This window comes from Chiloscyllium punctatum, chromosome 14 (genome assembly GCF_047496795.1).
Source record: "Chiloscyllium punctatum isolate Juve2018m chromosome 14, sChiPun1.3, whole genome shotgun sequence".
Taxonomy (NCBI): Eukaryota; Metazoa; Chordata; class Chondrichthyes; order Orectolobiformes; family Hemiscylliidae; genus Chiloscyllium; species Chiloscyllium punctatum.
Window position 1 is genome coordinate 7699230 of NC_092752.1, and position 24400 is coordinate 7723629.

Consider the following 24400-nt stretch of genomic DNA (forward strand, 5'->3'; position numbering starts at 1 on the left):
CTGGTCACCCTACCGTAGAAAGGATGTTATTAAATGTGAAAGAATGGAGTAAAGACTTACTGGGATGTTAACTGGACTGGAAGGTTCGAGTCATAAGCAGAGACTGGATAGGCTGAGATTTCTTTTCTCTGAAGCGTAGGAGACTGAAGGGTGACCTTATAGAGGTCTATAAAATCCTGACAGGCACAGATAAGGTAGGTAGCTAACAGCCTTTCCCCATGATCAGGATGTCTAAAACTAGAGCTTATAGGTTTAGGGTGAGAGGAGAGAGATAGAGAAGGGTCCAGGGGGGCAATTCTTCACCCAGAGGGTTGTAAGTATCTGGAACAAGTTGCCAGAGGTAGTGGTGGAAGTGAGTACAATTTTGTCGTTTATGTAATATTTACACAGGTACGGAGGGATTATGGACCAAATGCCATTGAATGAGACGAATGAGATTGGTTTAATGGTGAAAACTGGGTGGCATGGGCAAGCTTCCATGCTGAAGACCTCTATGGCTCTCAGTCATGTCCAAAGTATAGGAGGTAAGGGAAGATCCTTATTATATATTCAATATTGTTTAAATTATAAAAAATAAGCACAACAGGTGTAATTTAAGAGTAAGTCATGGGAGGGCAGCTTGACAGAATGCTCCTTCTGTGGGGTGTGATAAGCCAGAGACATTTTCAATGTCCAGGATGATTACATGTGCAGAAATAATCTCGGAGTGCAGTCATTGAAATCTTTGGTACCGATCTGGAGCAGCCGCTGGACCTGCTGTGGGTTATGTGCAAGGCTGAGAGTACATACAGTGAGGTGATTACAACTCAGGGGAAGAGTGTACAGACAGAAAGGGAATAGATGACCAACAGACAGAGTAAAAGCATCAGGTACTGGCAGAAATCCCCTCTCTGGGGATATATTCCTCTCTAACAGATGTAACATCCTGACGACTACTGGGAGAGATAGGGGTTTATAGGGAAATAAAGCAAGAGGCAGGTGTGTGGGGCCATGAGTCACTCAACTACACAGGGGGAGGAGAAAATCGAGGAACTGGACAAATGCATCCCTGACATCGGGGGCAGGGATGGTATGTTACTTTCCTGATGCCAGGGTCAAGGATGTCACTGAGCACTGCAGTACAGTTGAAACGGGGAGGGTAATCGGCCAGAGATCCTGTTCTGTGCTGGTACAAATGGCTCAGTTCAAAAGAGGGATAAGGTCCTGGAAAAAAATATAGGGAGCTAGAAAATAAATTAAAAAGCAAGACCTCAAAAGTAGCAATCTCAGGATTACCCCATGTGCCACATGCTAGTGAGATCAGGAACTGACTGGATAACTGCATGGCAGGAGAGATGGTGTAGGAGAGAAGAACTGACATTCCTGAGGGTTGGGAGAAATGCTGGGGAATAGGGACCTGACAAACAGAAAAGAAGCCACTATTTTCATGGGGCAGTGCCAAGTACAGCCAGGGGAGGGTTTACACTAAAATGACAAGGGAATGGGAACCTGAGCAGGGAGACACAAAGGGAAATAAAGATCGAAGAGAAGATAGTTAAAGTTGGAGGCAGAGGAAACAAGGGCAAGCAGCAAATAGCACCATAGTACAAGAAAAATATGTAAAAATGTTTTTAAAAAAACAAATCTGAAGGTATTTATCTGATCATGTGCAGCAGAATAAAATAGCTGTAAACAGGTACAATATGATTGTTGTTACAAACACATTACTGTAGGGTTTTGGCTGGGAACCGAAGATTCAATACATAGAAGATAGCGTTTGCTAACACTGCAACTGTGCCTGTAACTTCACTCAGAAATGCACATGCACGCTTTCCAGACACACTACATCGTTGCAACATGCTGTGCATGTGTATATAGAACATGTGATCCTCCCAGATTTTCTACTATTCCCACTGAAATAACTCCACAGAAGCTGGTATCCCACCACCAAGTCACCCTTTATTGACACACAGAGAGTCCCTGACTCTGATGCAGCTCTCAGACTGACACCAGATTAACAGGGAACTCATGTTCTATGAGGTCCACCTGGCTGACCTCGTTACAATCATTACATCCCCGCGCACTCCTTCATTCCCTTCAGCATTTGGATGCCAAGCATGCTCGAGCAGGTCATGATCTCCTATTCAACATCTCCCCTCCCCATTCCTGATCTACCCACCCCCGGTCCCACCACTTACACATCCCTCATACACCCTGATACAACCCCCTCTCCCCAACCCCAAAATCCTAAGGTCCTGGGCACAAGGGGGAAACAATTGAACCATTTTTCAATAAATTTCATTCACTAGTGCATGCGCAAACATTTAGGTGGATTGGCCATGCTAAATTGTCCATAAAATCCAGGGATGTGCAGGCTAGGTGGGTTAGCCATGGGTAATGCAGGGTTACAGGGGTGGGATGCTCTTCGGAGGGTCAGAATAGACCCGATCGGCCAAATAGCTTGCTTCCACACTGTAGGGATTCAAGGATACTTGGATTTTCCTTAAAGCACACTGCCCGTGTTTCTGCTGTCAGCAAACACAGTCTGCTGAGGAAGCAGGGGTAGAAAGGAAAAGGGGGAGGGTGGCATTATTTGCAAGGAGTGAAACCAGGGCGATAATGAGAAAATCAAGCTGGTGAGTCAGTCTAGGTGGAGCTAAGAAGCAACAAGGAGTGGAACACATTGCTGGAAGTTGTCCATAGACCCCCAAATAATAGTAACGGTTAGGTAGGCGATGGCACTGAGCAGGAAACTAGAGATGCTTATAAAAAGGCAGCTGTAGCAAAAATGGTTGGCTTAATATCCATATAGAGTAGGCAACCTACATTAATCATAAAACTGTGGCAAATGATTCCTGGAGTGTGTACTAGATTACTTATAGGCTAGTACATTGAGCTCCCAACTCGGGAACAGATTATCCTAGATTAGGTATTGGAAGGGTTAATTAATAATCTCACTGTGCAGAGTTCTTCTGCGAAGAGAGACCACACCATGATAGAGTTCTTAGTGGCATGGAACATGAAATATTCAATCCAAATCTAGAATCCTGTATCTAAACAAGGGTACGAGGGGTAGTTGGCTACAATAAACTGGGTAACTTCATTAAAAGGCTTGACATTGGATAATTTAATAAATAGTTGCATTTATCACACTAGTTACACACTGCTTTATAAAAATATTAAAATGTATTTCTATTCATTTGTGGGACATGGATGTTACTGACTGGGCCATAATTTATTGTCTGTGCCTAGTTGCCCTTGAAAAGGTGGGGGTGAGCTGCTTTCTTGAACCGCTGCAGTCCATGTGCTGTAGGTAAACACACAATGCTCTAAGGGAGGGAATTCTAGGATTTTGACCCAGTGACACTAAAGGAACGGCGATATATTTCCAAATCAGGATGGCGAGAGGTTTGGAGGGGAACCTGAAGGGATGGTGTTCCCCAGTATCTGCTATCCTTGTCTTCTGGATGGAAGTGGCCGTGAGTTTGGAAAATGCACATTCCAGAAAAAGGCCATTCGGTACTGGTCAAAAACAACACACACTGTTTAAATTATATTTTCCAACGCCTGGCCCACAGCCTTGTATGCCTTGACATCTGCATATTTCCTAAAATTTCTTAGGCTTTCTGCCTCTACCACCTTTCCTATCTCATCATTTTATACATCTCAATTGTGCTCTCTCGATCTCCTCTGCTCTAACAAAAACAGTCCTCGGCTAATTTGGCACAAATGCAGGAAATGTGGCCCAAGTGTGATTAACAAAACAAAAGGAAAGCATTGGATCCAAAAAGGAGACATATAAAGTTGCTAGAAAAACTAGCAAACCTAAGGACTGGGAGCAATTCAAAATTCAGCAGAGGACAATCAATTATTGCTCAAGAAGAGAAAAATAGAGTATGAGCTGAACTTGCAAAGGACGTGAAGGCATAGTGTAGAAAAATTTTTTTAAAAAGACAAGTATAGGTTCTTAACATCTGAAAGGGAAGAATTTATCATGAAGAACAAAGAAATGGCAGAACAACTAAGCAATTACTTCAATTCTGTCTTCATGAAGAAGTCACAAATAACTTTCTAAACATACGACCAAGGGTCAACTGAGAAGAGGAATTTTAAGGAAATTAGCATTCATAAAAAATACGTTGGAGAAACTAATGGAATTAACAGCTGGTAAATCTTCAGGATTTATCCAGGGTTTTTAAAAAGTGGCTGTGGAAATAGTGGATGATTTGGTTGTTATCTTCCAAAATTCTGTAGATTCTGGAACAATCCTGGCAAACACAACACCATTGTTTCAAAAAAGAAGGGAGGGAAAAATAAACAGGAATTGCTGAGCTGTTAGCCTATCATTTGCAGGGGAAATGCTGGAGTCTGTTACAAAGGAAACATAGGAAATATCAATAGGCTTAGACAAAGTCAACGTGGATTTACAAAAGGGAAACCATGTTTTTGTTGATTCTCTGCACTGTTCTGAGGATAGAGAAAGTGCGCACTGCAGATGCTGGAGATCAGAGGCGAAAGCATGGTGCTGGAAAAGCACAGCAGGTCAGGCAGCATCCGGAAACCAGGAGAATCGACATTTCGGGCATAAACCCTTCATCAGGAATGAGGCTTGTGGGTCGGGGCTGAGAGGTAAAATGGGAGAAGGGTGGGGTTGGGGGGGGAAGTAGCTGGGAAAGTGATAGGTAGATGAAGGTGAGGGAGAAAGTGATAGGTCAGAGGGGGGGAGTGGCCGAAGGGTGGTGCTGAGTTGGAGGCTTGGGACTTGGATAATATAAAGGGACGTGGAAATGAGGAAGCTGTTGAAATCCACATTTACCCGTGTGTTAGAAGGGTCCCAAGGTATAATATGAGGCAATCTTCCTCCAGGAGTCCGGTGGTAACGGTTTGGCGGTGGAGGAGGCCCAGGACCTGCTTGTCCTTGACAGAGTGGGAGGGGGAGTTGAAGTGTTCAGCCACGGGGCAGTGGGGTTGGTGGGTGCGGGTGTCCCAGAGATGTTCTCTGAAATGATCTGCAAGAAGGCGTCCTGTCTCCCCGATGTAGAGGAGACCTCATCGGGTGCAACAGAGATGACATTGGTAGAGGTACAGGTGAATTTCTGTTGGATGTGGGAGTATCCCTCGGGGCCTTGGACGGAGGTGAGGGGAGTGGTGTGGGTGCAGGTTTTGCACTTCCTGCGGTGGCAGGGAAAGCTGCTGAGATCTCTGTGGCACTTTAATTCTGAATCCCTGTATATCCCTCATTTTCACTGCCCCAGTCCTGGTGGCCATGTCTCCAGCTGCCCAAGATGACCAAAAACCTGAGTTCATCCATAGTTCTGCTGTCTGTAGATGTTTTCTAATGGACCTGTTCAGAGATATTATTACACACAATAGAGCAGGTGTGACTTGAACCTGGGACTGCACTCCAGCAACTAGGTCAGCACAGTGTACCACCAGAGCCTGGAATCTGGCTCTCACAAAATCTTATTCACCAATCAGCACACTATCCCCTGACTTAATACTGGCTCCTGGCCCATTCCACACTCACTTTTAAAGGATTTATTCTTGAGCTGAAATCCCTCCATGTCCAGCCCTATGATCTTCGTACTCGTCTCCAGCTCTACACTCCCCCTGCTCTTCTCTAACACCCTGCAGAATGGATTAGAAGGAGGAGAATGTGCCTTTAAGACCTCATGCTCCACTGGATGAAATGGGACTGGCTTTGAATCACTTTAAATCAAGACAGACAGTTTTTATTTGGGTATCGGCCCCAGCGTGGAAAATCAATGGCTACATTGCAGCATTCTCCATCTGTACAGTAGGATCACAAAGGCTCAATCAATAGGAATTGATGTGCCCATCCCTCTTTGCTCAGTTCTTGTCAGTGGAGATATTTCCATGCAGAAGGATTTCTACCTCTGTAGACCAAACCCATTAATCACTTATCTTTTTGTTACTTCAATCATATCTGTTCGCAGTTACTGAATTACAGCTTAAAAACTCCTACATTTCAGTATGGTTTATCGTTTAATTCAACAAGCTGCATTTGTTTATAATTTTTATGTGTGATTGCAATACACCACATTCTCAGATATGCTATATCAAGTGCTCAATCTCTGGTGCACATTCCTGATGAAGGGCTTATGCCTGAAACGATATATCCTGCTCCTCGGATGCTGCCTGACCTGCTATGCTTTTCCAGCACCACACACAACAATGCGCACGTTAAAGGGCAGGCAAATCAACTTATAAAGTTTAATCAAAGCAATTATTTTTCCTTTTTAAAAAAAACATCCCCTTCAATTTCCGCCACTACTTTCCTGACCACACTGACCCATGTGGAGATATAACACAGTGAATCACCAGATCCCTCTCAAATGGTCATTCCTCACATTGGGGCCTAAAGTGCTCTGGCAGCTTAATTGGCCATGATGGGATTCAAGGCCAAGTCTGTTCCTGTCATTGCACATTCCGTCACCTCATGGATGAGGCACCGAAGACAGGACTGGGAACCCAGACTGATTCTTTTTCCTTCCAGACTTGGTCTCGCTCTTGCTCAGGAACAGCTTAGATCAGAAAGCTCAGCGCAGGTTAGGGTTCAACCTTGGGAACCTTCTGGTCTAAACAGGGCAATTGAGAGTAAGCACACTGAGCTATGGTCTGGAATGTGCTTAAACTCTGGCTGGCGCGTGGGGTATGAACTGTCAGCTTTTGCAAAGTGAATCAGATCATCAACAGACAAAGGGAGGTAAAATTGTACATGATTTCCTTTTTCCTGATCTTCCAAATGGTTCTCCCCACTTTCTAACATTAATCTATCGAGCAAATAGTACAGATAAAGGGTAATTGTGAGATATGACTTTAACTATACGAGCCGCAGTGCTGGGTTGCTTCCAAGGGTTGATGATATCTTGGAACAAATAAAATAAAGGCTCTGGGACATGAATTGCCTGAAGTCATGGTTTATGTGTGCTGAAAGATATATGGATATTTTGGAGTTAAGTTCATGAAAGGTTACAAAATCACAAGTAGATTGAATTCAACAGACATGTCATCCAAGATGTATTAACTGGTAGAACAGACAAACCAGTAAGCCTCTCGGTCTGGTTGGCATGTCGGTTAAATTACATCTACTTTTGGTTTTGTAACCTTTAATACACTTATCTCCAGAATATTTATCAAGCTTGCATTCTGAAAGTTTCTATTGAGTCTGCAGCCTCGACAACTCTTTGTTGAAGGTAGTTCTAGGTATCTGCTACTCTTTGGGTGAAGAAGTATGTCCTTACCTTACCCCTCGCTTGAATTTTAACCAATTAGCCCATTGCTCTGGACTCGCCCTTGTCCTAGATAGGAGGAGGTTTGAGATTCTGGGGTGGGATCAGTTGTAGATTACAGAGGACAACCTTTAAGGTGCCATATCTGCAACCAAACTGTTGACCAAATGAGGAGGTCAAGGTTGCACAGTGCATAACTGGATGAACAAGGTTGAACAGTTGTGTTTAGATTCCTCGGACTCAGAGGCTGTATTGGAGCTCGGAAAGGCTGTGCAAGTCTTGGCCTGAACTAATAGGATAGTGACAGAGGAAACATTTCCAATAATGAGGAATTCCAGAAATAACGCCCATCGTCTTAATTAATATCATGTTGAAGTGAAATCAGCAAGCAAGTTAAACACAATGGAAAGTGGAAAACTCCAACTTCCTTCCCTCTCTCCTGAAAGGCTATGGTGCTAGTGATCAACTGAAACTTTCAAGATTGAGATCGACAAATGTTTTGCTCAGTCAGGAAGCCACAGGATATGCTGGAATTGAGGTGCAAGTCAGTCTTAATCCAGTTAAAACCAGCAGAAGGGACACAAGGGGTCAAACAGCCTATCCCTGTTCCTACACGTGAGCACCAAGTGAGTAAAAGAAATGCCATCATTGATCAGTCCTCTCTGAAAAAAATCACAGGGAACTGCCAGCACTTGTAGAGGTATAACACAGACAGGAGTGAATGTCTTCAGCAGAGGAGACTGGGTTGGGGCTTAAACTGCAGAGTGGAGTAGATTAGATTACTTACAGGGTGGAAACAGGCCCTTCGGCCCAACAAGACCACACCGCCCCGCCGAAGCGCAACCCACCCATACCCCTACATCTACCCTTTACCTAACACTACCGGCAATTTAGCATGGCCAATTCACCTGACCTGCACATCTTTGGACTGTGGGACGAAACTGGAGCACCCAGAGGAAACCCACGCAGACACGGGGAGAATGTGCAAACTCCACACAGTCAGTCGCCTGAGGCGGGAATTGAACCCAGGTCTCTGGCGCTGTGAGGCAGCAGTGCTAACCACTGTGCCACCGTGCCGCCCACCGTGCCGAGTAGAAGACAAAAAGAAAAGGTTTGTGATGCACAAAAGTATCCATATGAGGAAACTGTTGTGATGCAAGCAGTTTTATGATGACTCATTGTTGACCACCAACATATCAAAATTCAAGGTAAGGTCTGAAAAAGAGTTATTACTGGACTTGGAACATTGACTCCCTCCCCACAGACGCTGCCAGACCTGCTCTGAGAGTCTCTGTTTCTGTTCCATATATTTTATACCCAACAGAAGAGAAACACAGTCACCTGGGGATGTCTAGGATAGACTAGCATCAGGGGATTCTCTCGCTCTCTCTCTTGCTCTCTGTGCTGGTAATATATAACCAGTACATTCTCCCCAGCAACATGAAGATAATCACATGAGTACAATTTCAGTTATTTGATAGAACGCCTCATCACCAGAACTTTCTAACAAGCTGACATTGTTCAGTGGGAAAAGCCTTTTCTGCCATAACGTACTGAGGGTCTGTTAATTTATAGAACACCTCTTAGAAATGGGAATGTGTATAGAGTAGTGCCCCTGTACTATCGGGATTAAGTTCCAGGACCTACCGCAGAAATGGGAAATTTACCTCCCGGGCAGCCCCCTGGTCCCTGGTTCTGGAATGTCCCATGTAGTCTGTTTGGGCCATGGTAAACCGCAGGTAACTGAAACTGCAGTAACCAGACTCGCGGATACGGCAGTCGCCCTTTAGTTTCCGGTCATAAATAGTAAATGTTCCAATTTGCATTTGGATGGAGGCACTTAAATGTGCAATGCTCAAATGAGAAACATGACTTTTTAAAATGTATTTTGTCACATCCAACTTACTGTCTCTCCATGGATGCTGTCTGACCTGCTGTGATCTCCAGCATACGGATTCCAGCTTCTGCAGTAATTTGCTCCTCCATGTTGTTGAACTGTTTTGTAATGATCTATGAGATAATTTATGAATGAAGTGTATTTCTACAATAACATGAATACAAATTCATATCTAGCCTTACCTTTAAGGAATGGCAACAACATATGGTCAGATTTTCTAATTATAGAACGATGCTTCACAGAAGATGACCATTTGGTCCATCGTGCCATTGTCAGCTCTTTGGTAGAACCATTCAACTGGTCTCACCCTCCTGCTCTTGCCCCACAGCACTATAAATGTTTTCCTTTTAAATACTTATCCAATTCTCATCTGAATGCTACCAACGACTTACTTAGAGTCATAGAGTCATAGAGATATACAGCATGGAAACAGACCCTTCGGTCCAACCTGTCCATGCCGACCAGATATCCCAACCCAATCTAGTCCCACCTGCCAGCACCCGGCCCATATCCCTCCAAACCCTTCCTATTCATATACCCATCCAAATGCCTCTTAAATGTTGCAATTGTACCAGCCTCCATCACATCCTCTGGCAGCTCATTCCATACACGTACCACCCTCTGCGTGAAAAAGTTGCCCCTTACGTCTCTTTTATATCTTTCCCCTCTCACCCTAAACCTATGCCCTCTAGTTCTGGACTCCCCGACCCCAGGGAAAAGACTTTGCCTCGGGTTTTTTGGAAAGCTGAGTTACCAGACACACATGAAAACTAACAGCAGAATTGGTATCAGATGCACATCAGCTCCTCAGGCTGTTGCAGTAAACTGTTATATTTAAGAACTGCCTTACAATTTGCAAGTAGCTCAATCCATTGTACAATGACTTACAACTTTGCACATTTTGCGGCTATTAAAGCTGGCAACACCTTTTAAAAAAACTAAAGATTTCTCTACACTTAGATAATAACTGAAAAGACTTTGCAGTATTAACCAGCACTGAAACATGTTTACAGTTTTAATACTCTGGGTCAGCGAAACTCTTTGTACATGATACAACACAGTAGCACTCAAGAGGTGGAAACCACTAATTCATTGGGTTTAACATGCTCCTACACTTTCTGAGACAGAGACAACAAATGTTTGTGGTTATTTTTTCTGTTTGCAGCTTAGAAATTCTCAAACAAGTCCTATTCATTACCTTCCTCCATCAGATTTCCTGAGGTTTTCCTGCCAACCTAATATATACAGCCCTTTTCCACGTAGCTGGGATTCCACACATGGTGTCTATATCCAGACATGGCTACTCTTTCCAGATGAACTAACGTGAACAAAACTCTTTTCTTAAAAAAAAGGAGCAGAGCACATTTATCAAGACTGGGAGATTCCCTAGGGCCAATACATAATTTGCACACAATCAGAGATTAAACTAACAGCTATCATTAGGCCTGCAAATTTCAAGCAAGATAATGTTACTGGAGGATGCAAAATGCGACATTTTTCAAGCCTCTCATAGTGTTTTTACCTTGAGTAGAGCAGTCAGATGGACTGTATGAAATGTTCAATATTAAATAACTTATTGTAGCAATATTTTACGACATGGCTGATTCATCCAAACCAGATGTGGAGTATTTTAACATGCTTGTTTTTCTTAAACTATACCTGTAATGCATAGCATGAGGTTTTCAGAATGATCCAGACTTAATGTCTTAGGGAGCCCAGTCGTCTTGAACTGAAGTCGGGTGGAAAGAAGAAAAAAGAATTACCAACAAATGTGGTCAGCAAAACGAAACGCCTGGAATTACTGGAAGTAACCATGGTGGTCGTCCTGGATAGATCCCTAGAACATCAGGGAAACAGATGCTTTGAGCAGGCAGACCGCAGTATGCCCACTGTGGAAACAAGACAGTTTGTCCCTGCTGGGAGACGTGTGGTTTCTCAAAATCTGTTCTTCGTTGGACCAGAATGGTGAAAAGCACAGACTTGTTAATTCACCATAGCAACAGACACCTTGGATATACTAGGGGCTAAAGCTCAACAAAAATTGCATGATATGAAAGAGTCAGGCAAGTTTTGGGCTTATGTCCACAACATCAATAAATGTCCATGATTACACATGCCAAAGGGTGAAGGGCTCCTTCGGCAGCCACCTACCAAACCCATGGTCACTACCATTTAGAAGGACAAGTGCAGCAAATACATGGAAATACCCATCCCCTGCAGGTTCCCCTCCAAGCCTCTCAATATCTTGACTTGTAAACAACCTAATATTTCTTCAGTGTTGCCAATGTTATTGGGGTCTACCTACACCACAAGGACTGCAATGGTTCAAGAAGGCCGGTTATCACCATCCTCTTAAAGGGCAACTGAAATGGGTAATGAATGGCTAGGAAAGACCATGACCCTGAAGGAATGAAAAGAAGTCTAATATGAGCTTTTGTGGGCTCAGTTTAAAAGCCTGTTATGGATGAGGTGAGCCTCAATGAGGTATCACTGTCTTATTCATGCAGAAAGGTACTTCCAATGTTCTCATCACCTTAAAGATTTGCACTAAGTTACTTGCTGCTTCATAAAAATACATCAACTCGTGTTTTACAAAAGAAATTCTCAGAAATAGTCATACCGTCATAAAGCACAGAGAAAAACAATTAATCCCACTCCTCTCCTCTTTCTCGGTAGCCACGTAAATGTTTCCTTTCCATTTACCCAATTCCTTTTGGAAAGTTATTGTTAAATCTTGTTCCACCGCCCTTTGTGCAGCACACTCCCTACTGTAAAAACTCACTGTGTTAAAAATGTCACTACAGCCTCCCTCGACATTTTTACCAATTATCCTGAAACTCTGAACTTGCTTCATCCTCTTGCCAGTATTAAACTAATTCCAAAAGTTGCATTAATTCCTTGTTAAGTTGTCAGTAAGCAAAATTCTCAGAACACAATACCATAATAGTTAGGAAAGTGGAAAAATGAACAAAACAAATGAATTGTCTCATCAACCTACACACTTCTTGAACAGAATAGCACAACCAAAATGACTTTGTTCAAACTCTGAAACAGTACTGATTTGTCCAAACAAGTGTCGGGGCCAAATGAAATTCAATAAAAGTGAATTGAATCTTCAATCTACTCAAAGATTCAGGACACACCAACTCTATTGTTTAAACTGCTGCACTGAAGTTTATCACATTTAAAGTTACAGCCCCCTATTCATATATTGCTGCATAAAGTTGACAGATTGATTCCAATGCTAACTGTTTGATATCCTTCCCGGCTAAAGCCTTGAGTTAATACAAACTTACTGATGCAATGCCATAGTTAAACTCTGCACAAAGTTCCATCTCATAACTGTCATCTATTTTGTGTTGATTTCAATGTAGCCAAAGTGTCTATTACTTGAAAAATAAATTAAATGAAAATTAGATTCTCACCTCTGAATGAAAAATAAACTGCATTTACACATGGTCACAGGACGTCTCAAAGTGTTTTGCAGCTGAGCATTAGGCACTGTCATAATGTTGAAAATGGAATAGGTAATCTGTACACAGCAAGCTCCCACAAACAATAATGGGGTCACAATCAGATAATCTGGTTTGTGATGATTTCTGGGGCTAGGGTGGAGTGCAAATGTTGAACAGTATGCAGGGGATAACACTCCTGCTTTTTCTTCAATAATATCAATGGGATCATTTACATCCACTTGAGAGAGTAGACACTGGTTTAACATCTATCTCATCTGAAGTGTCAGAGAAATTGTTTATTTCCAGTCGGTTATGGCTGTTCCTATAGGCCACTGTCCAAATGGCTGTTTTGAACAGTTGATCATCAGCAGTATCAAGCTCAAGGCAGGGAGATTGATGAACCATTTTCCGTCTGTCTGGAATACAAAAAATCCATTTATCAATTTTTAACACTGTCTGCTCACGCACTGCTTGGTCTTTTCTCTTTGTTTTCAACTGGTGGGATGCATATATATTATATACATATGCTTATGTTATAGAGTCATTGTGCCATACCTCCAGTAATATGCATTTCAGGCCTTCACCTTTACCTTTTCCCTTTCAAAGATAAGATTTATGCTACAGGGAGCGCAGGGCAACTTGGGCCTGGCTTTAACATTCTGAGACCTGAATGTATTATCAGCATACTGGCAACTCTTCACGTACTTCCAAAACACACAGACCTGTTCCTATTACACCAGGACACTGTGTACTGTTGTCATAGCAGAACTACTACCTCATTATATGGGGCAAGCAACAGCCACACAGCACAGATAGTGTGCATGTTACATTTGACAAGGCTGTCATGGAGGTTGTAAGGCTGAGCATATAGAGAGCACAAGCACCTTCTCTAGAATCCGCACTCTAAGTTATGTCCCACTGCATTGGCATACAAAGACCAGCACCTTATAATTGGTGATTAATTGCTAAGAAGGTGCTGAACTAGAGGTGCCGCCCTGGCAAGTTAGATCATACAAATGCAAAAATTAGCCAAGGGCCCATAATTCCTCTGGATGTCAGGTTTTTGAAACTCCATCACCAGATCTTTCCCAAATGCTGGGACCGTTTTTCTTATTTACTGCCCTACTCTTCGTTAAACTACTCTCTCTCTCATGAAGCACACACTGCAGTGTAGCGCACACTGACTTGATTAGCCTTCAATCAGCAAAAGTAACTTCTAATTTATCCACCATTGCCGTTTCGCGTTCTGCTGTCTAGTCCTAAAGTCTGGAATTCTGATCCTAAACCTTTCTGCTCTCCATCACACCTTCTCCCTCACACCTTCTCCCTCTTTAAGAGCATCCTTAAAATCATAATACCATAAGACATAGGAGTGGAAGTAAGGCCATTCGGCCCATCAAGACCACTCTGCCATTCAATCATGGTTGATGGGCATTTCAACTCCACTTACCCGCATTCTCCCCGTAGCCCTTAATTCCTTGTGACATTAAGAATGTATCAATCTCTGCCTTGAAGACATTTAGCGTCCCGGACTCCACTGCACTCAGCGGCAATGAATTTCACAAGCCCACCACTCTCTGGCTGAAGAAATCTTCTGTTCTGAATTTACCCCCTCTAATTCTAAGGCTGTGTCCACGGGTCCTAATCTCCTCGCCTAACGGAAACAATTTCCTAGCATCCACTCTTTCCAAGCCATGTATTATCTTGTAATACATGATAACTCAAACTCTTTGGCCAGAGGTCAGCTGTTCAAATATGTCTTTACAATGCTTAGTGCCAAATTTTGAATCAGACTTTCTCCATGTAATACCTTGGGACATTTTTATTATGTTAAAGGCACTACTTAGACGCAAGTCAATGTCGTTTTTGATAATATGGAACAGGGAAGAGCAAAAAAAAATTTATTATAGAAGAGAAGACCAGACAGGCTTTTCTTCCTCATGGTTGTGTTTCCTCGTTAAACTCATTCCAGCCCCTGAGCCAAGTGGGAAATGGTGAGCAGATCGGGAGAATCATGAGAGCAGGGAGTCTCCTGACGTCCCATTTCCCAACCAAGATCTGAGAGCCAATGATTCTGACTCGTGAGCAGCAAGAGACTTATTTGCATGTATTCAGATACTCCCAATGGCTCTGACTTCCATAATTATGAAGTGCTTTGAGAGGTTAGTCATGGCTCACATCAACTCCATCCTCCCAGTCTGCCTCAGTCCCCTTGCAATTTGCTGACCAACACAACAGGTCCACAGCAGACACCATCTCCCTAGCCCTGCACTCATCCCTGGAACATGTGGACAGTAAAGATAACTACGTCAGGCTTCTACTCATTGACTGCAGCTCCGTCTTTGACAATATAATCGCCTCCAGACTAATCTCCAAACTCCAAGACCTAGGTCTTGTCTCTGCCCTCTGCAACTGGATCCTCAGCTTCCTGACCCACAGACCACATTCAATGAAGATGGACAACAATACCTCTCCACAATTATCCTCAACACCACCACCATGCAAGGATGCACACTCAGTCACCTACTGCACTCCCTGTACCCTCACAACTGTGTCACCAAATTCTGTCTGAACGCCATCTACAAGTTCACTTATGACACCACCAGGATAGGCTGGATATCAAACAATGACAACCAGAGTACAGGAAAGACATAGAATGCTTGGTGGTGTAATGATAACAATCTCTCCCTTAATACCAGCAGAACTAAAGAATTCTCCTTTGACTTCAGGAAGAAAGGAGAAGCACATGCCTGTATCTACATCAACGGTGCTGAGGTGGAGATGGTCGAGAGCGCTAAGCTCCTCAGAGTGCTGATAGCCAGCAATCTGTCCGTGTCCACCCACATAGATGTGACGATCAAGGTGACATAACAATGTCTCTCCTTCCTCAGGAGGCTTAGGAAATTCAGCAGGTCTATAAGAACCCTCACCAAACTTTACCGACGCACCATTGAAAGCATCCTATCCTGCATCACGGCTTGGTAAGGTAACTGCTCTGTCCAAGACTGTTAGAAACTACAGAAAGCCCAGTCCATCATGCAAGCCAACGTCTCATCCATGGACTCCATCTACACTTCTCGTTGCTGCATAGAGGCAAACATCATTTTTAGTAAGGCATTTGATAAGGTTCCCCATGGTAGGCTTATGCGGAAAGTCAGGAGGCATGGGATAGAGGGAAATTTGGCCAATTGGATAGAAAACTGGCTAACCGGTCGAAGGCAGAGAGTGGTGGTAGATGGTAAATATTCAGCCTGGAGCCCAGTTACAAGTGGAGTTCCGCAGGGATCAGTTCTGGGTCCTCTGCTGTTTGTAATTTTTATTAATGACTTAGATGAGGGAGTCGAAGGGTGGGTCAGTAAATTTGCAGATGATACGAAGATAGGTGGAGTTGTGGACAGTGAGGAGGGCTGTTCTCGGCTGCAGAGGGACTTAGATATGATGCAGAGCTGGGCTGAGGAGTGGCAGATGGAGTTCAACCCTGCCAAGTGTGAGGTTGTCCATTTTGGAAGAACAAATAAGAATGCGGAATACAGGGTTAATGGTAGGGTTCTTAGTCAGGTGGAGGAACAGAGGGATCTTGGGGTCTATGTACATAGATCTTTGAAGGTTGCCACTCAGGTGGATAGAGTTTGTAAGAAGGCCTATGGAGTATTATCGTTCATTAGCAGAGGGATTGAATTCAAGAGTCGTGAAGTGATGTTGCAGCTGTACAGGACTTTGGTTAGGCCACAGTTGGAGTACTGTGTGCAGTTCTGGTCGCCTCACTTTAGGAAAGATGTGGAAGCTTTGGAGAGGGTGCAGAGAAGATTTACCAGGATGTTGCCTGTAATGGAGAGTAGGTCGTACGAGGATAGGTTGAGAGTTCTCGGCCTTTTCTCGTTGGAACGGCGAAGGATGAGGGGTGACTTGATAGAGGTTTATAAGATGATCAGAGGAATAGATAGAGTAGACAGTCAGAAACTTTTTCCCCGGGTACAACAGAGTGTTACAAGGGGACATAAATTTAAGGTGAAGGGTGGAAGGTATAGGGGAGATGTCAGGGGTGGGTTCTTTACCCAGAGAGTGGTGGGGGCATGGAATGCGCTGCCCGTGGGAGTGGTAGAGTCAGAATCATTGGCGACCTTTAAGCGGCATTTGGATAGGTACATGGATGGGTGCTTAATCTAGGTTAGAAGTTCGGCACAACATCGTGGGCCGAAGGGCCTGTTCTGTGCTGTATTGTTCTATGTTTCTATGTTTCTATGTTTCTATCATCAATGACCCCTCCCACCCCAGCCATAACCTCTTCCACTTCTTCCATCAGGCAGAAGATACAGAATCTTGAACACATGCACCAACAGGTTCAAGAACAGCTTCTTCCCTGCTGTTATTATACTGCTGAATGGACCTCTCACATTTCAAACTTAATGTTGATCTTGCTTTGTGCACCTCATGTGCAGTGTAACCCTGTATGCCTCGTTCTGTTTAAGCACTATATGATCTGTATGTCCTTGTATGTTATGGTCTGCCTGTGCTGCACATAAAACAAAACTTTTCACTGCGCTTAGGTACATGTGATAACAATAAATCAAATCAAATCCAATCTTGTCTCACTGATCGTTGAGGTCCCATTCTTCCACCTGCCAGATCGAAACCAGACAGTGACAATTCCCAACATAAAAGTCAAAACAGTTATCCAGTGAGTCCAAATGACCATTTGCTCCACTGGCCCTCCATCAGTCACCAACATCTCAGATCACAGTCCATGGGCAAGCCACCTCACACACTTCCCAATGGACAAGCAAGGTGCTAATTTGCCTCAGCCCACCATGGCTGGGGTCAATCCACAGGAACCACGTGGGACAGCAATGGACTGCCGCAATGACCAGATACATAGTGGAGTTTTAAAGGCAGCAGGTGTGCCAGGAATCCTTGAAGATTCCACCGACACAAGTGGGAGAGTACAACGAGAGGAAGACCACTGGGGAATGGTGTACCAGTAATGAAGTGGATCTGCGAAGATAGCATAGAGAGAAAACCATCACTCAACTCACCAAATTTGACACTTAGCTAATTTCTTGTAAAGTTTCACCGTATAAAAGTTAAATTGTTCTGTGCTACGAATATCTTACAGGATAAAATATAAAGAAAAAATAATCCAACATGTGTTGCAACTGCTGTCATTATGTTGGTAGTCTAAAATCTTAAAATATCTTTACCATCCAATCATTACTTCTCTTTTTAAGGCTGTGCATTCGTGTTTCTGTGGATCTCAACATGCACAGAAATTCTTGGTGAACATATCACCTGGCTATCTAGCAGACACACAATCGAGAGGAGCATTAATAACCATCTCCCAACTACAATGGTGCAAGAGAAAAATGTATTTCAGTAAGGTGATTAGTGTTGAGCTTCCAAAAACAGCTAAAAGATGAAAAGGCTATATTATCCAGAAATTTCACTGGGGTCTGTTACCTTGGCTGCTGGTAGTGATGCATTAAAATGTTTTCATTTATATAACACCTTCCATGACCAGAAGTCACAATACATTTTTACAGCCAATGAAGTACTTTTGAAGCATAGACGCACAGCATGGTTCCACAAACAGCAATCAACAGATCATCAGTTTTTATTATGCTGATTAAGCGTGAATTTTGAGGAGAATCCGAGCACTACTTCCCTGTGCTCCTTCACTGTGGCACCACAACTCTTTCACAGAGAGCTGACGATCGTCCAGTTTAGCATTACATCCAAAAGATGTACTGCCAGTAAGACCACAACCCCTCACTATGGCACTGGAAGGTCAGCCTTGATTTTTATCCTGAAGTGGGAGTTAGAAAAGAACCTTGTGACTCAGAAAGCCACCAACTAGGTCACTGATGAAAGTCATTCTGTCTAAAGTTATAAGTTTGTAGGTTCTAAGTTTGAAAAGCCATACTGATGCTAAGACAAGACCACCGCAAAGTTTCCCCTGGTTGGATGTCTTTGATTTCGAAATTCCTGCTTCAGTCTCAATAGTCAGAAATTGTGTAACTATGACACAAGTTACTGTAATGACCCTTCCATATGTGCAGGGGAACAAAATGGCAGGATTGATCAGGATTATAATGACAATGCAAAGTGTATCTAATTGTGATTCAGAGTTTGCCTGAGTGAGATGGTAAGAACATCATCAAAATATTATCAGTTCTGAAGAAAAGTCATATTGGAGTCAAAACATTAACTCTTTCTCTCGACACAGATGCTGGCAGACCTGCTGGGTTTAGTCAGCACTTTCTGTTTTTAGTTATTATTTAAATAGATTATCTAGTTATCACTGACTCGCTGTTTGTAGAAACACGTTGTGTTCAAATTGGAGCCATGTCTTCTACATTGAAGTAGCAAGAGTAATAATAAATCAAATGACAACTGAGCCAGCAAACCCTAAAGAGCTTTCTCATTATATAATTTCAAATAAACCTTGATAAGATAGGAACAAATGTGAATTCTCTTATCCTCACAGCAGTTGCATGGAAGCCTCATCTTTACAGATGTGAATTTGTTTTATTTCTTTGACCACAATCAGACCCATTGTATCATGTCACCATCATCTATCCACCTCTGCTTATAATAAAAAAAAGCCTAACATTAGGTTGATGCTTTGAGCTGTAAGACCTCAACAATACATAGTTGAGCACTACTTATAGCATCTGATTCAACCCATTGTTGTACTCACAATGGATTCGGACTGATAGAAATTTGGCTGCAAAAATGGGTTAGACATTTTCGCTGCTTTGAACAAATTTCCCTCCAGATGCAAACTACCTAATTGCTGGCTTTCCAACTATCACTGACATATGGAAAATCTAATCTGATTGGCATATATTTCATTGCGCGCAAAACAGTGATTTTCATTAATTTTCCTGACTTCCCAAATTTCAGTCAGACAGCGCTAACAGTTTTTGATATGGAGTAATAATATTTTTCCAGTTGGTTCTGGATAGCCTTTGTAAATCTTTCCACATACTTAGTGCTAAATTTAAGAAGGAGTATTTATACAAAGTTGCAAGCTTAATTTACTCCAATTAAGTTAAACAAAAATATTTTTGCGTTTGGATGACAGGCCACCATTTTTAAACATTTCCGATAAATAGTTTACCACAGTTGACTTAAAGCCATGGTCTAGTGGCTTTATTGGTAATGGTAGCATAACACAATACATTAAGTCCAGAAGTCAATTGTGTGGAAATGTCAAATGGGAGGAAATCTTTGAGTAAAGCCAAGCACTCCCTTGACGTCATCATCTTTGTCCCATACCTTGGCAATGGAAACACACAAGACACAGTATGTGGATAAGTAAAGCAATTTTATTAATGCTTTATAATATTTAAGCGGTGCTTTATGTTTCGGGTAAATATTTACACATGATTAGATATTGTTCAGATTGTAATCCAGAAAATTCAGAAAAGTTGATTCTGAGCTGGAGAAGTGAGAGTGTACCACTTTGAGCATATATCTGTGATGGTGTCTCATCTCATCAGTATTTCAATTCCAGTCGATTCACAACAGTCATAAAGTCAATCCTGCCACACAGAAAGAGGCCATTCTATCCACTGCTTTGTGCGGATTCTTTGAAAATGCTGTCAAATCAGTCCTTGTAACATGTTCTTTCCTCCTGTCTTTGAAATTATTAAAACTGTGTCATGTGATGTTTATTTATTTATTCATGGGATGTCGCCCTCACTAGCCAGACAGCATTTATAGCCCATCCCTCATTGTCCAGAGGGCAGTTAAGAATCAACTACATTGCTGTGGGTCTGGAGTCACATGTAGGCCAGACCAGGTCATGATGGCAGACTTCCTTCTCTGAAGGACATGAGTGAACCAGATGGGCTTTTCCCCAACAATCAACAATGGATTCATTGGACTTACAATTCTACATTTTTTTTATTAAGTTCAGATTTCACCATCTGCCATGGCAGGATTCATAACTGGGTCCCCACGACATTACCTGGGTCTCTAGATTAACAGTCTAGCCATTATATCGCTGGACTATCCCCTTCCCTACAATATTAACTCATGTAATATATATCACAGTGACTGAGAGCGATTATGAAGTTTATGAACAACTAACTACTACCGAATATGACATCTCAATCTTGCGCATATCGTGTGGGCTGAGTAATATTGCTATTACCTCATCAACTGTCAGATTGTCTGTATCGTACTGCCCAGACAGACTGCTGACAAGAGCGTCATACGTCAAGGTGACACCTTGCCTCCAGCCCAGATTCTCACTTCCTCCAAAGTTTGTCAGCAACATTGCTAAAGATGCATCGTGTATAACAGTTAAGTCTTACCTGTTGTTATGTCACATCCAACATTTTATATTGCTGCTAAACATGAGCATTAATTCCTGCTGTTTCTATCAATTAATCATTTATTCATGGGTGGGCATGAGGAGGAGAGGGAAGGGTACCCTCAGCAATTCCTGATGAAGGGCTTTTGCCCGAAACGTCAATTTTCCTGCTCTTCGGATGCTGCCTGATCTGCTGTGCTTTTCCAGCACCACTCTAATCTTGACTCTGATCTCCAGCATCTGCAGTCCTCACTTTCAGCTACCCTCAGCAATTGCCTATTCTTGTAGTTGTCAACTGAATAGCCCCTTGATTGTGACAGAGCTCTGGATACCAAATTAATAGGTTATTTTTCACATTACAGCAACAATGCAACTAAATGATTTTTTTTAAAGTGATCATTTTGTAACTTAAATTTAAAAAGAAAATCATTGGTACCAAGAAAGTCCCAGAGCTACCAAAATAAACTAGAACCTAACAGGGATGTCATTGCTTCTGTGGGAACACAATCACACAGGCTACTTCAGAATATCAGAATGTGAAGTCACAGGAACAATTCAGGGTCAGGTAGCAATTCCGTCAAAAGTACTGATTATATGTGAATTACATTAATACAAAATAACAATAAAAGCTTTCTTTCCATTTCAAGATTTAAAGAAGGTTGCATAGGAATGCTTCATCCTACAGTTTTAAAATACTCTAGAGGGCAGTTTGCACTTGCAGATGTGGAATTTTAAGCACTAGTCAAAATTTAAAGATGTTAGACACCAAAAATTAAAAGTTGTTGAAGATTGCTGTCTATACTGTTTCAAACATCTTAAAAGATAGAAGAATCAGGGATACAAGAATGCTCAAGGCTGATCATGGGAAACTCAACAGGTAGCACACTCAACTTTCAGTCAGGTTTTGTGAGTTGAAGCCACAGTCCAGGGACTTGAGCACAAAAGCTGACATTCTCCCAGTGCAGTACTGACGGAGTGCAGCACGGTTGAAGGTGCCCTCTTCCAAATAAGATTTACTGAAGCTCAGTCGGCGTTCACAGCTGGATATATTTCATGCCACCATTCCAAATTTGAAACGAGAGATCTTGCATTGTCGAGGCCAATATTTATTCCCTAACTAATCCACAAAATTACCCGAGTCATCGCTCTGCCTTTTATAGGAGCTTGCTTTGTACAATTGGAGTGTTGCGTTCCTTACATTACATAAATGTACTTTCTTTCAACTTTTAACCATGCAGCTGCTAATGGGAGTTCCTCTAATTGTTATCTCAACTTCAGAATGATATTTCCCCAGATGGCCACTGCTAGTACCTTGTAGTATTTGCCACCTCTACTACATGTGGTACTGGACAAGCAGCATGTAAAATGGTTACAAAACCTCTTTCATCTTTGCTTTGGCTTGGGCCTATAAAGAGGTTAGTGGCCAAAACACACCACTGTGGCAAATCTACAGGAGTGGTTTTATTCTTGGATAACAAGGTTTGTTGCATGATAGTAATAGGTACAAGTAAATTTGGTCAGAAGTAATTGCAAGGACCTCAGGGAGCTGGTACTGATGCATCTGCTCCCTCTGAAAGCAAGACCAGAACACCTTGGGTGGTACTATTGTAACATGAACATTAACCCCTACAAAACCATTAAACAAAGACCACAGGCCAGTGGAAATAAATGGAAGTTTGTATGTTCTCAATTATTTAGGGCTACTAAGATGGTGATTATCAATTCTGTATTTGATTAAAATATAACTTCAATTCTGAAAGAAATCAAAAGGTGTAAAAATTGGCAGTAACAAAGGCTGTGGGTGAAATTTTCCCAGGTTCAGTTAAAGTGTTTTCTTGAGTGAGATTTACGGTGTCTGATCTGAGATGACTCAGAACAACCTTTCTCACACAATCTTCAACTATTCACCGCAATACATATGGGAATCTTGTGTGCTGCAGTGGCAGTGTCCTCTAAACCAGAAGGCCTGGGTTCAAGACCCACCTGCAGCAGAGGTGTGTAAAGAGAGCTCTGATTGGGTTGATATAGGAAAATATCTGCAGCTAGCCTCTTGGGTGCCTTCCTTCGATAATCAGTCAGTAAGAGATGTGGAGATGGTGTAGAGCCTCTGGGGTTCATGTCATTGGCTTCACACTTTAAAGCCAGTTGCACCCCCTTTCAGACACTGGAAGCCAGGAACTGACTCTCACACTGTGGTTTTCCACTGAGGACATAGCCCAGCGGAAAGGAAAGCTCCTGCTCTGCTTCCTAAACCAGGCCCTGGAGACCCTTGTGGATGAGGTGGTGGACAGATGCCAGTCTTTTTCCTGAGGCCACACCATCTGACCAAATTACAGCCTGTGTCAGTATTGTGCCCTGGGTGGAAAGGGCTGCCCAGCATGCAGGAGAAGGTGAACAAACTTCTGAGCTCTAAAAGGGTAAATGTTATCTTCTCCTTGAAATGTGGGAATCTTGCTCCATTCTTCTCTCTGCTACTCGCAGGGCCACCACTCAGCCGAACCCTACCACTGCATGTACCTCTCAACATGCACTACCATTATCACATGTAACCCCCACCTCAGCTCACAAACATCTATCCCTTCCTGCCCTCCGCACTTCCCACTCAGCCAGATCTCTCATCATCTCTCTTGCTCCTAAGTCACCACTAACTGCTCTTCTATTCATTTGCAGCGTACTCGATCTTTCTTTTTGCAGGAAGCAGCCCAACCACATTCCCCCCAGACTAATCTCAATGGCTCTCTGACTGACCTACCTGTAATCTCAAGCTAGCTTGCTCCTGACCTACAGGACTGACCAATGGCCAAGTCCCTGGATTGCAAGGACACATACCTTGGACTCTGATAGCAGCAAGTACTTGACTGATTGTTTCAAACCCCTGGAATGGAATTGGACCAGCCCCAACGCCGAATGTGACAACATCTTCAAAATGATTACCAACTCTCTACTTAGAGAGCAGTAGGGGGCGTGGAATGCCCCGCCTACAACAGTGGTAGACTCGCCAACTTTAAGGGCATTTAAATGGTCATTGGATAAACATATGGATGAAAATGGAATAGTTGAGGATAGATAAGCTTCAGATTGGTTCAACAGGTCAGCGCAACATCGAGGGACGAAGGGCCTGTACTACATTGTAATGTTCTATGTTCTATCACCCCGGTAAAGACTTTCACACAGAGTAATTTGCTTGAAGCAGATGCAGTGTTTTTGCTCTGTCAACCCGCTTCCTGTGTAACAGCATGGAGCCACACAGTGACATATCCACTACCTGCCTTGACTGTTCATGCTCACCATCACAAGCTGTCCTCCTCTGCCTCCACATTAACAGGAACACAACCACAGAGGCTGTGAGCTTGTAGCTGAGCAATGAAGAACCTGTGCACTAAAGAAGCAGGCTAAGAGCTCTACAAAAATCTGGCTAGGCTACAGCTGGAGTGCAGCTCTGGTCGCCTCGATAGAGGAAGGAAGCAGTTGAACTGAAAGTGATGCAGAGGAGATTGAT

The 24400-nt window shown here is 42.8% G+C and overlaps 1 protein-coding gene across 4 annotated transcripts in view; it reads right to left on the minus strand.

Annotated features, from left to right (window-relative positions):
• Nucleotides 1-24400, minus strand: part of bmpr1ba (bone morphogenetic protein receptor, type IBa) — a 504601-nt gene that overhangs the window by 446775 nt on the left and 33426 nt on the right. The window contains exon 1 of one of the 4 annotated variants that reach the window (XM_072583835.1): nt 9139-9196. The exons of the other annotated variants lie outside the window; for them this stretch is intronic. The gene's annotated coding sequence lies outside the window, so the exon portion shown is untranslated. Of the gene's footprint in view, nt 1-9138; nt 9197-24400 lie in introns of those variants that run through there. 4 annotated transcript variants of the gene reach the window in all.